The sequence below is a fragment of the Ictalurus furcatus genome, chromosome 28 (assembly GCF_023375685.1).
Source record: "Ictalurus furcatus strain D&B chromosome 28, Billie_1.0, whole genome shotgun sequence".
Classification (NCBI taxonomy): Eukaryota; Metazoa; Chordata; class Actinopteri; order Siluriformes; family Ictaluridae; genus Ictalurus; species Ictalurus furcatus.
Window position 1 is genome coordinate 608,058 of NC_071282.1, and position 14,318 is coordinate 622,375.

Sequence of the window (14,318 nt, forward strand, 5' to 3'; positions counted from 1 at the left end):
CACATCATCTTCACAACATCTTCACAACATCTTCACAACATCTTCACATCATCTTCACATCTTCACAACATCTTCACAACATCTTCACATCTTCACAACATCTTCACATCTTCACATCTTCACAACATCTTCACAACATCTTCACATCTTCACAACATCTTCACAACATCTTCACATCTTCACAACATCTTCACATCATCTTCACAACATCTTCACAACATCTTCACTAACATCTGGTGTGTGTGTGTGTGTGTGTGTGTGTGTGTGTACAGTAAATGCTTAAGTTTCCATTTTAGTAATTATTATTTATTTATCATTTAATTATAATATTGTTATTTACTGTTTATTTAATAGAAATTTCAGTTATTAATTATCATTTGAAATATGCTAATCGGAATTGTACCGCGATGCTAGTAAGTTAGCATGTTTATTAGCAGAGTTATAACCTTTGTTTTTTACATCAGTCGAAGTCTTTACAAATAATCACTCATCAATAATCAGTAGATTTCTCATTTCATTTTACTCTTCATCCATAAACGTGAACACTGAGATAAGGTTTATGCTAGTAAGTTAGCATGTTTATTAGCAGTGTTAGCATGTTTATTAGCAGTGTTAGCATGTTTATTAGCAGTGTTAGCATGTTTATACAGCAGCAGAAACTTGAATCAGGCCAGTAATTGTTCATCTGTTATTCAACAGAACTTCATCCTGATTAGAACTTCGTACTGAAACACTGAGAAGGAGTGAGAGCTGGTTAGTCGTTGTGGTGATTAGCAGCGTTAGCATCACGCACTCGGCTAAAGTCCTTCCGAGTGAATCAGGATGAATAATTTATTACCTAAAAGAAGGAGGATATTCTTTAAAGTGCTTCTGCTAAATGATTTAGCGTGGGCATTAGCTTTTGGGTGAAGAACTTCAACAGCTGATCTTTCACTGGTCCTGATTCACAAAACCCCAAAGAGGCGTCCTCCAATCATGTTTACAATCAGAACGAGCGCTGCGTTCTCCTGCTCCGTTGTCCTTCTACGTTCTCTTGCTGCGTTCTCTTCTGCGTTCTCCTCTGCGTTCTCCTCTGCGTTCTCCTACCTGTTCTCCTCTCCGTTCTCCTCTGCGTTCTCCTACCTGTTCTCCTGTGCTCAGCCATCAGGAACGTCAGGCTTTTGTTGGTTTGCATTTTGCATGCATCAGGAAGTGAAAGAATTTGAGTGAAAAGTAAACAAACACACGTGAGGAGAGAGGACGAGGGACAGATGGAGAGAATATTAAAGAAAAAAGAAGGAAAAGACTGAAGCCTGACAGTTAGAGCCTAATGGAGAAGTTCAGCGCTGATGTATTTTTAATAAAAAGCTGATTTGAGCTGAAATGAAAGGAAAATGAAAATGCCATGAGCGCACGCTCCGAACCCAAAGGTCAGGAGTCGACACATTAGCGCGCAAAATCAAGTGCACATTAAACACGCGGCCATTCTGGACACGCAGGACCATTCCTACTCAAATAAATAAATAAATGAATAAATAAATAAGAATAATAAGAAGGATGTTAATATGTAGGAAGCTTTTAAACAGAGTGTGGATCTGAAACGGTGTTGATGGTGGAAACGAAAAAGTCAGATCACTTAAACTGAGTAATAAAGTTTACAGAGTTCATTTTATTCTGGATTCACTAACAGCCGAGTGAATATCAGGAACACGCTGACCTCTGTTCCACAACATCTTCACAACATCTTCACATCATCTTCACATCTTCACATCTTCACAACATCTTCACAACATCTTCACATCTTCACATCTTCACAACATCTTCACATCTTCACAACATCTTCACATCTTCACAACATCTTCACAACATCTTCACATCTTCACATCTTCACAACATCTTCACATCTTCACAACATCTTCACAACATCTTCACATCTTCACATCTTCACAACATCTTCACAACATCTTCACATCATCTTCACAACATCTTCACAACATCTTCACATCATCTTCACATCTTCACAACATCTTCACAACATCTTCACATCTTCACATCTTCACAACATCTTCACATCTTCACAACATCTTCACATCTTCACAACATCTTCACAACATCTTCACATCTTCACATCTTCACAACATCTTCACATCTTCACAACATCTTCACAACATCTTCACATCTTCACATCTTCACAACATCTTCACAACATCTTCACATCATCTTCACATCTTCACAACATCTTCACAACATCTTCACATCTTCACATCTTCACAACATCTTCACATCTTCACAACATCTTCACATCTTCACAACATCTTCACAACATCTTCACATCTTCACATCTTCACAACATCTTCACAACATCTTCACATCTTCACAACATCTTCACAACATCTTCACATCTTCACAACATCTTCACAACATCTTCACATCTTCACATCTTCACAACATCTTCACATCATCTTCACATCTTCACAACATCTTCACAACATCTTCACATCTTCACATCTTCACAACATCTTCACATCTTCACATCTTCACATCTTCACAACATCTTCACAACATCTTCACATCTTCACATCTTCACAACATCTTCACAACATCTTCACAACATCTTCACAACATCTTCACATCTTCACATCTTCACAACATCTTCACAACATCTTCACATCTTCACAACATCTTCACATCTTCACAACATCTTCACAACATCTTCACATCTTCACAACATCTTCACAACATCTTCACATCTTCACATCTTCACAACATCTTCACATCTTCACAACATCTTCACAACATCTTCACATCTTCACATCTTCACAACATCTTCACATCTTCACAACATCTTCACATCTTCACATCTTCACAACATCTTCACATCTTCACATCTTCACATCTTCACAACATCTTCACATCTTCACAACATCTTCACAACATCTTCACATCTTCACATCTTCACAACATCTTCACATCTTCACAACATCTTCACAACATCTTCACATCTTCATATCTTCACAACATCTTCACAACATCTTCACATCTTCACAACATCTTCACAACATCTTCACAACATCTTCACTAACATCACATCTTCACAACATCTTCACATCTTCACATCTTCACAACATCTTCACATCTTCACAACATCTTCACATCTTCACAACATCTTCACAACATCTTCACATCTTCACATCTTCACAACATCTTCACATCTTCACAACATCTTCACAACATCTTCACATCTTCATATCTTCACAACATCTTCACAACATCTTCACATCTTCACAACATCTTCACATCTTCACAACATCTTCACAACATCTTCACAACATCTTCACTAACATCACATCTTCACAACATCTTCACATCTTCACAACATCTTCACAACATCTTCACAACATCTTCACATCTTCACAACATCTTCACAACATCTTCACAACATCTTCACTAACATCACATCTTCACAACATCTTCACATCTTCACATCTTCACAACATCTTCACATCTTCACAACATCTTCACATCTTCACAACATCTTCACAACATCTTCACTAACATCACATCTTCACAACATCTTCACATCTTCACATCTTCACTAACATCTTCACATCTTCACTAACATCTTCACATCTTCACAACATCTTCACATCTTCACAACATCTTCACAACATCTTCACATCTTCACATCTTCACAACATCTTCACAACATCTTCACATCTTCACAACATCTTCACATCTTCACAACATCTTCACTAACATCTTCACATCTTCACAACATCTTCACATCTTCACAACATCTTCACATCTTCACAACATCTTCACAACATCTTCACAACATCTTCACATCTTCACATCTTCACAACATCTTCACAACTTCACAACATCTTCACTAACATCTTCACATCTTCACAACATCTTCACATCTTCACAACATCTTCACATCTTCACAACATCTTCACAACATCTTCACAACATCTTCACATCTTCACATCTTCACAACATCTTCACAACTTCACAACATCTTCACTAACATCTTCACATCTTCACAACATCTTCACATCTTCACAACATCTTCACATCTTCACAACATCTTCACAACATCTTCACATCTTCACAACATCTTCACATCTTCACAACATCTTCACATCTTCACAACATCTTCACAACATCTTCACTAACATCACATCTTCACAACATCTTCACAACATCTTCACAAACATCACATCTTCACAACATCTTCACATCTTCACTAATAATAATCATCATCATCAGCAGCATAATATTCACAACAAGAACAACAATAATAATAATAATTGAGTCTGATGTCATTCAAGTTTTTTAATTAAAATAAATAATCAAGCATGACGAACGTTTCGTGTGTGTGTGTGTGTGTGTGTGTGTGTGTGTGTACATGTGTGTGTGTGTCAGTGTGTGTGTGTATGTCAGTGTGTATGTCAGTGTGTGTGTCAGTGTGTGTGTGTGTCAGTGTGTGTGTGTACATGTGTGTGTGTGTGTCAGTGTGTGTGTGTGTGTGTGTGTCAGTGTGTGTGGGTGTGTGTGTGTGTCAGTGTGTGTGTACGTGTGTGTGTGTGTGTGTGTCAGTGTGTTTGTGTGTGTGTGTGTGTGTGTGTGTGTCAGTGTGTGTGTACGTGTGTGTGTGTGTGTGTCAGTGTGTTTGTGTGTGTGTGTGTGTCAGTGTGTGTGTGTGTGTGTCAGTGTGTGTGTGTGTGTGTGTCAGTGTGTGTGTGTGTGTGTGTCATTGTGTGTGTGTGTCAGTGTGTGTGTGTGTGTATGTGTGTGTGTGTCAGTGTGTGTGTGTGTGTCAGTGTGTGTGTGTGTGTGTCAGTGTGTGTGTGTGTGTGTGTGTGTCAGTGTGTGTGTGTGTGTGTGTGTGTGTCAGTGTGTGTGTGTGTCAGTGTGTGTGTGTGCGTGTGTGTGTCAGTGTGTGTGTGTGTGTGTGTGTCAGTGAGTGTGTGTGTGTGTGTCAGTGTGTGTGTGTGTGTGTGTGTGTGTCAGTGTGTGTGTGTGTGTGTGTCAGTGAGTGTGTGTGTGTGTGTGTGTGTGTCAGTGTGTGTGTGTGTGTGTGTCAGTGTGTGTGTGTGTGTGTGTGTGTCAGTGAGTGTGTGTGTGTGTGTGTGTCAGTGTGTGTGTGTGTGTGTGTGTGTGTCAGTGTGTGTGTGTGTGTCAGTGTGTGTGTGTCAGTGTGTGTGTGTGTGTGTGTGTCAGTGTGTGTGTGGGTGTGTGTCAGTGTGTGTCAGTGTGTGTGTGTCAGTGTGTGTGTGTGTCAGTGTGTGTGTGTGTGTTTGTGTGTGTCAGTGTGTGTGTGTGTGTGTGTGTGTGTGTGTCAGTGTGTGTCAGTGTGTGTGTGTGTCAGTGTGTGTGTGTGTGTGTGTGTCAGTGTGTGTGTGTGTCAGTGTGTGTGTGTGTGTTTGTGTGTGTCAGTGTGTGTGTGTGTGTGTGTGTGTGTGTGTGTGTGTGTCTACAGTAAACACTTAAGTTTCCATTTTAATTTATTTATTTCTTACCTGAATGGAGAATCAAATTTGATACTGCAGAGCCATTTCATAGTCTGGCTAAGTTTAAACACACACACACACACACACACACACACACACACACTTGCACACTCGCACACACACACACACACACACTTGCACACACGCACACACACACTTGTACACACATGTACACACACGCACATACACACGTACACATGCACACACATGCGTATACACATACACACACACACATGTAAACATAAACACATGCACACACATGCGCATACACACACACACACTATTTCATAGTTATGTGAGTAACTTTATAAAGGGACAGGGCGTTCTCATAGCAGAGATTAAAGATACACACACACTCACATACACACTCACACACACACACACACTCACACACTTGTTATTTTGGGTGCTAACCTTTATCAGCTGTCATCGCCCTCGGCAACAGAATCTTTTAGTGTTTCCACATTAATACCCACTACATGTAACACACATTGTGATGACATCATCAACGATGGCATAATTATGACCTGTACCTGTATTAGTACCTGTTTTATAGCGCTGGTGTTGCGGATGTTTTTACGTGTAATTTTCCACAAAACATTTTCCTCTGGATTAGTTCACTGCCCTTCACATTGTCTAAATCAAATTATTTTCATATTCAGTTTAGTACAAAATATATTTAAAATGTAAATAAATGGACATTTTCTAACAGATATTTTATTGCAGACGTGGTGAGAGGATTTTTAAATGAAAGTTGTGATATTTCCTTGTGTGAGATGTTTAGTCTGGAGAGGTAGATGTATCATTTTTAAGTATTTTTATATCAAATGCTAATTTCATTTTTTATGATGACAAGAACAGAATACACAAAATTTAGAAAGTTTGTAGTTTAGTCTGAACCAACAGAAATATCTGGAACATCAACATTTTCCTTAAATGTGGTGTTAAATTATTTAAAAGGACTAAAATACCATAAAATAGGGAATAATTACATTAAATGTCAATAAAAAGAGTAAAATTACATTTAAACGACACTGAAAAACTAAAATTACATTAAAATGATCATAAAAAAGACGAAAATTACATTTGTATGACATACAAAGAGTCAATTTATATTTAAATGACATTAAAAGAGTAAAACGACATTAAAATGACACAAAAACGTGCACCATTACATTAAAATGACATTAAAAAACTAAAATTATATTAAAATGACCATAAAAAAGACTCAAATTACATTTCTACAACATAAAAAGGTGTAAAACAACAGAATGACGTAAATATAATAAAATGATATTTAAATGACGCAAATCATAGACTAAGATTACATCACATTAATGTAAAATAGATAATAATTACATTAAATGTTACTAATTAGAGTAAAGTTACATTACAATGACATGAAAATTGTACAGTGGCATTAAAATGACATAAGAAGAGTACATTTACATTTAAATGACATTAAAAAGAGGAAAATTACATTTAAACGACATTAAAAAACTAAAATTACATTAAAACGATCATGAAAAAGACGAAAATTGCATTTGTATAACGTACAAAGGTGTAAACTTACATTAAAATGACACAATGACATAAAAAGTAAAATGACATTTAAATGACACAAAGAGTCAATTTACATTAAAAGGACATTAAAAAGGGTACAGCTGTATTAAAGTGAGATTAAAGAGTAAAATGAGATTAACATCACACAAAAATGAGTACCATTACATTAAAATGACTCAAATTAAATTTATACGACATAAAAAGGTGTAAAGTTACATTAAAATGACAGAATGACATCAATGTAGTAAAATCACATTTCAATGACACAAAAAGTGTAAAATTACAAATCTGCACTAAAATGAAATAAAAAGAGTAACAGTGGCTGCAAATGGAATGAAAAAAGAGTAGAAAGACATTAAAAGGAAATGAAGAAGACTGAAGCTTGGCCTGTGATTCAGCTGGTTAAGGAGTGTGTGCTGCGGAGCGTGAACAGAGACAGGTGCTGTGAGGAAAGACGTGAGCGTGATGTGGAAGGTGTGCAGATGAAGTGGTGATGGACGTAGTGAACGTGTGGTTAGTGGACTTGGCAGTGGATCTGAAAGCTAATTGGTCGTTTGCTCTGTAATTAACGCGGCTGAGGCGTGAGGAGGATTAGTGAATGAGGTGCGCGGTCCACTCTACAGATCGCACTCACGTTTTTGAGGGATTCCATGCCAGGAGAGGCGGAGCGACTCGTTCTCCATCTGCTCCAACGTCTGTCCAGAACCAGGCCGTATTTCTCCACAGGAGCAGAGGCCAGGACGAGGACGAGGACGAGGACGAGGGGCGAATTATAAAAGCAGCTTGTATTTACAGCGCTGAAAAGAAAAGCCGAGCCATGTGCTCACGCAGACACGTGCTGGAGTCACGTAACAAAAGAGCTCCGTCCGAAAATACGCAAACACGGTTATTTGTGAATGGAGTAACAGTAACATTATTATTATTATTATTATTATTATTATTATTATCATGTGCACTATATAGTGAACAGGGCATGTGGTTTGGGACACGCCCATAGTGGATAGATAATGTCAGGTTAAACTCTAAATAATTAATTGGTTAGTTAGTGTGAAGTGTTTTTGTCCGTTAGTCCGTCCCCCCTCCACAAACACACACTGGGAATTGGTACGGTCCATCCCAGTGGACTTTTAAACGGTGGGTCATTTAATTAGCACCCAGCTGGGGGGGGAGACGGGGATATCCCAACTGACCAGGGGTCCTTCACCTCTCCGTACTAACCCATGTGTGCTTCCCTCGGCTCATCACACCTTTGTTTTTATAACCAACAAAATACAACACACACACACACACACACACGCACACACACACACACACACAGAGGAGATGTTTTGAATGGCTTATTTGTAATTAATTGGTGTGTGTGTGCATGTGTGCGTGTGCGTGTGTGTTGTTTTAAAGCAGCTGATGATGAGCAGTTTATTATGAAACCCTCTTATGAATTGTTTATTTCCGACAAAAACAGCACAACATTGTAAATAATCAGATACGTAACTCTCGTATCAGTGAACTACCACCACCACATGTCAGAGTCCATTTGTTTTGCTTACTCACAACTGAACTGTGTTAAACAGCGCGCACACACACACACACACACACACACACACACACACACACACTGCTATGGTGATGCACTTCCACGATTATGAATCATTCCTTTCTGCGTAGTTAAAAGGCTATAAGTTTGATATAATGTTACTCCTGAGCATAAAGTCGAGCAGAAATAATTAGAGGCGGCGTTTTTAGTACGGATAAATCTATACGCGTTAATCCACGTCAAGCTGCACGATTACGCCTAGAGCGCTCAGACGCTTATTTCAGATAAACTGACCAACGTCAAGAATCAACATCATCGTTAACATTAACGTGCGCTAATAAATGTTCCCACCTCGTCTCGGTCTCATTTAGCATCGCTACGGTGAAGGTGAGGGGTGGAGCCTATTTATGCCTGTTGCCATGGTTACACTCCTGATTAAGATACATGGATTATACAGTATACACACCATATATATAAGTATAAACAGCTTTGCGACGTATTTTAACATGTTTTGTCCAATTTCGTTTGCATGATAGTGTTCCTCATAGTGAAGAATACTCTTTATAATACGCACCTTCTTATCTTACGTACGTTTGAAATGAATAAATAAAATTCAATTAAAGAAATAATATTACTAAAAATAAATATAAGATTCAGTCAATCGATCAGTTTATTTATATGGCAGATTTAAAAGAACACCGAAGTGCTTTACACTCCGCGCCACCATACACGCACATTTAACCGTATACCATCCAGCACACAGATTTAAGGAGAGCTGTACGCAGCAGAGTAAAGATGAGTCTTCAACAGCGATTTAAAAGATTCAGTTTCATCACAAGATCTAACGTGGACCTGGAGAATGTTCCAGAGACGCGGAGCTGCAACAGAGAACGCACTTTAGGTCTGCTTTAGATTTCAGTCGTGCCTTTGGAAAACTCACAAGGAAACTCTGTCTGGGCGATTGATGTAGCGGTTCTGGTGTCAATCCGCGTGAACCCTTAAAAACCATTAAAACGCTTTATATTGAAACCTGGTATTTAACTGTTAGCCAGAGCAGGGAAGACTTCACAGGAGAGACGCTAGCGTACTTCCGAGTGCCGGTCAGGAGTCTAGCCGCCAGATTTAGTGCTAACTGTGAGCGTGATAATAAATTGTCAGACAGCCCCAAAATATTAAGCATTACAATAGTCCAGTCTAGACAAAACGAAGCATGAACCACAGTTTCCACAACCTTAAAAAACAGGGTTGTGGGAGTTTTTTTCTTCATTTTAGCAATGACGCTTTTACCACAGCATTAATCTGCCGGTGGAATTTAAAATCGGAAAGATTCCTCACGTGATTGTTTACGTTAACGGATAGAGGACCAGGACGTTTCATTCATTTACTCTTTGTCTAAATCAGAAGAGCCACTTCAGATTTTGATTCATTACGCCGCAGGAAGTTCGCAGCCATCCGTCTTTGACAGTCATACAGAGAAGACCATGGAGATGGTTTTGGACCTCAGTTTCACTTGGAGATTGTCGCTGGGACGACGGTTGCTGCGATGGCCTTGAGACTGCAATTACCACCTACAGTTCTGCACTCAGGTCTCCTTTAGTGAACAGTGGACTACTTCAACTAAACTAACTTTCTGAACTTTCTTTTACTTTCACACTATCCGGTGTCACCCCGATGAGGACGGGTTCCCTTCTGGGTCTGGTTCCTCTCAAGGTTTCTTCCTCATATCATCTCAGGGAGTTTTTCCTCACCACCGTCACCACCGGTTCGCTCAATAGGGATAAAATCACACTCTTAAAATCTGTATCCTGTGTTCATATGTTTCTGTAAAGCTGCTTTGAGAAAATGTCCGTTGTTAAAATATAATTCAATAAAACTGAATTGAATTGAAGACAGTTTAGAATGATCATCTGGGTATCATCTGCTTAACGGTGATTGATTTTGAGAAATCAATCCCAACGGAAGCATATATCAAGAAAACACGACAGGGCCGAGGATGGAACCTTGAGGAACCCCAGAGGAGATGGGGACAGAGGCGGAAAATTAAGTTCCCTAACTCAACAGCAAATGTGCTCTCCTTCAAATAAGAAGAGAACCGCTTTAAGACGCGGCCCCGAATCCCCACGCGTTGACTTAAGCGATCCAGGAGAGTCGTACGATCTATCGTATCAAAAACCGCGTTCAGATCAAGAAGCTCTAAAACAGCAAAATTCCCCGAGTCCACCGACATCAACAAACCGCTAGACACTTTCTGAGACTCTGTGCGATGTTTTGATCTAAAGCCTGCCTGAAATTGATCAAAATCCCATTTCCATTCAAAAAAAGTAGAAAGTTGATCATGAACAACCTTCTCCATTATTTCAGATAAAAATCTTTCTCGGCCTATAATTATTCACGATTATATATGGTGCGGAATCCGAGCCGCTGGAGAGACTCCGGGGACTGAAAGAGGAACCTGATGGAAAGCGGAAAGTGAAAGCGCTGCTCGTCTCACTGGCAGCAGATAACCTGCTCTGTGCTTCTGAGCTGGAAGAACGAGTTAGACAGATTCCAGACACGATAAACAGCTCGATCCAGAGAACCGCGAACTCCGGCTCATATCTCACAGAGTGCCAGAATGAACTCTGACACGAAAGCAAGGTGAGGGAATGATCCCGTATATAAACACTAAACCTCACAGCGCATAAACACCAACAGATACTGCGCAGGTTCTTCCAGAAGAAATCCTTTATTTATCTGCGTTTCATCATTACATAGAACTATTCATCGTATTTTCATATAACTCAAACTGGTTAGTGTTATATACTCCGATTAGTAATCATTCTTTTCTTGGGGAATCATTCGCAAATAGTGCTCAATATTCCTTACAGAAAAATAAACAAAAACGAGCATAAAAGAAGAGGAGAAAAATGTAAAGTTAGTAATAATATATAATAATAATAATAATAATAATAATAATAATAATAATTTAAGTGACCCATGGAATCATGCATCAAACCCAAAAAATGTAATACTTTTTTTAAACAGAGAAATGTCAAATATAAAATCTAAAAAAAAAACTTTTTAATAGCTTTTAAGATTATTTCTTTTTTTTTCTATATTTATAGAAATCAATTGTGCATTTTATTACATTACTAACAGTGTTAAAAAATAACATTTATGTGTGTGAAACATAATGTGTGTGTGTTTGTGTGTGTGTGTGTGTGTCTTTGAATAGTCAGTTCTTCCAAAAGATAGTAGTGTTTATTGACTCCTTTATGGGGGGGGGGGGTGTCTCTCTCTCTCTCTGTCTCTCTCTCTCTCTCTTTGTCTCTCTCTCTCTCTTTGTCTCTCTCTCTCTCTAGTTCTATATCTCTTTTACAAACAAACACACACAGACATACACACACACACACACACACATACTCACACACACACACACTTAAAGGTTTCAGCTGTTTCATTTGTTTGCTTATTTGTTTTGTAGATTCAGGGATTTTGTGCAGGCTCATGCTAGCCACTCGTTAATATGTGCGTGTGTGTGTGTGTGTGTGTGTGTGTGTGTTTGTGTGTAAACCATCTGCAGACATAACTTCAGCCCAGTGACGGTCATTGTGAAAGCTCAAGGTTTCTGGACACACAAGGTCAAAGAGATGCATAGAAATAAACATAACACACTTTATCACACACACATTCACACTCACACACACCCCCCCCCCACACATGCACACACACTCACACTCACACACACACACTCACACACACATACAGTATCTCACAGAAGTGAGTACACCCCTCACATTTGTGTAAATATTTGATGATATCTTTTCATCTGACAACACTGAAGAAATGACACGTTGCTACAATGTAAAGTAGTGAGTGTACAGCTTGTGTAACAGTGTCAATTTGCTGTCCCCTCAAAATAACTCAACACACAGACATTAATGTCTAAACCGCTGGCAACAAAAGTGAGTACACCCCTAAGTGAAAATGTCCAAATTGGGCCCAATTAGCCATTTTCCCTCCCCGGTGTCATGTGACTTGTTAGTGTTACAAGGTCTCAGGTGTGAATGGGGAGCAGGTGTGTTAAATTTGGTGTCATCGCTCTCACACTCCCTCATACTGGTCACTGGAAGTTCAACATGGCACCTCATGGCAAAGAACTCTCTGAGGATCTGAAAAAAGAATTGTTGCTCTACATAAAGATGGCCTAGGCTGTAAGAAGATTGCCAAGACCCTGACACTGAGCTGCAGCACGGTGTCCAAGACCATACGTTTAACAGGACAGGTTCCACTCAGAACAGGCCTCGCCATGATCCACCAGAGAAGTTGAGTGCACGTGCTCAGCGTCATATCCAGAGGTTGTCTTTGGGAAATAGACGTATGAGTGCTGCCAGCATTGCTGCAGAGGGTGAAGGGGTGGGGGGTCGGCCTGTCAGTGCTCAGACCATACGCCGCACACTGCATCAAACTGGTCCCAGAAGGAATCCTCTTCTAAAGATGATGCACAAGAAAGCCCACAAACAGTTTGCTGAAGACAAGCAGACTAAGGACATGGATGACTGGAACCATGTCCTGTGGTCTGATGAGACCAAGATAAACTTATTTGGTTCAGATGGTGTCAAGCGTGTGTGGCAGCAACCAGGTGAGGAGTACAAAGACAAGTGTGTCTTGCCTACAGTCAAGCATGGTGGTGGGAGTGTCATGGTCTGGGGCTGCATGAGTGCTGCTGGCACTGGGGAGCTACGGTTCACTGAGGGAACCATGAATGCCAACATGTACTGTGACATACTGAAGCAGAGCGTGATCCTCTCCCTTCGGAGACTGGGCCGCATGGCGGTATTCCAGCATGATAACGTCTTTTGCCTTGCTAAAGAAGCTGAGGGTGAAGGTGATGGACTGGCCAAGCATGTCTCCAGACCTAAACCCTATTGAGTATCTGTGGGGCATCCTAAAACAGAAGGTGGAGGAGCACAAGGTCTCTAACATCCACCAGCTCCGTGATGTGGTCATGGAGGAGTGGAAGAGGACTCCAGTGGAACCTGTGAAGCTCTGGTGAACTCCATGCCCAAGAGGGTTAAGGCAGTGCTGGAAAATAATGGTGGCCACACAAAATATTGACACTTTGGGTCCAATTTGTACATTTTCACTTAGGGGTGTACTCACTTTTGTTGCCAGTGGTTTAGACATTAATGTCTGTGTGTTGAGTTATTTTGAGGGGACAGCAAATTGACACTGTTACACAAGCTGTACACTCACTACTTTACATTGTAGCAACGTGTCATTTCTTCAGTGTCGTCACATGAAAAGATATCATCAAATATTTACACAAATGTGAAGGGTGTACTCACTTCTGTGAGATACTGTACATGCACTCACACACACACTCACACACACACACACTCACACACACACTCACACACACACACACTCACACACTCACACATACTCACACTCACACACTCACACACACTCACACAGCTGTATTTTTAATATATATTTTGACTCGCACACGGTATATCTGTAATTTCCCAGTGAGAGTTTTTTTCCGCTCTAGTACTCGGGAATCATCCAGGTGTGTGTGTGTGTGTGTGTGTGTGTGTGTGTGTGTGTGAGAGAGAGAGAGACAGATTAGTCAAATATGAGAAAATCCACTTCCCTCATTTTACGCTTTAGTGAGCTCGTCCCTTGTGCTGCACTTTGGCATCATCTCTTTACTTTTATTTCCACAAAGCTGAAAAGTTTACGTT

At 39.8% G+C, this 14,318-nt stretch overlaps 1 protein-coding gene across 1 annotated transcript in view; it reads left to right on the forward strand.

Annotated features, from left to right (window-relative positions):
- Positions 1–14,318, forward strand: part of ar (androgen receptor) — a 99,231-nt gene that overhangs the window by 12,916 nt on the left and 71,997 nt on the right. The window lies entirely within an intron of this gene.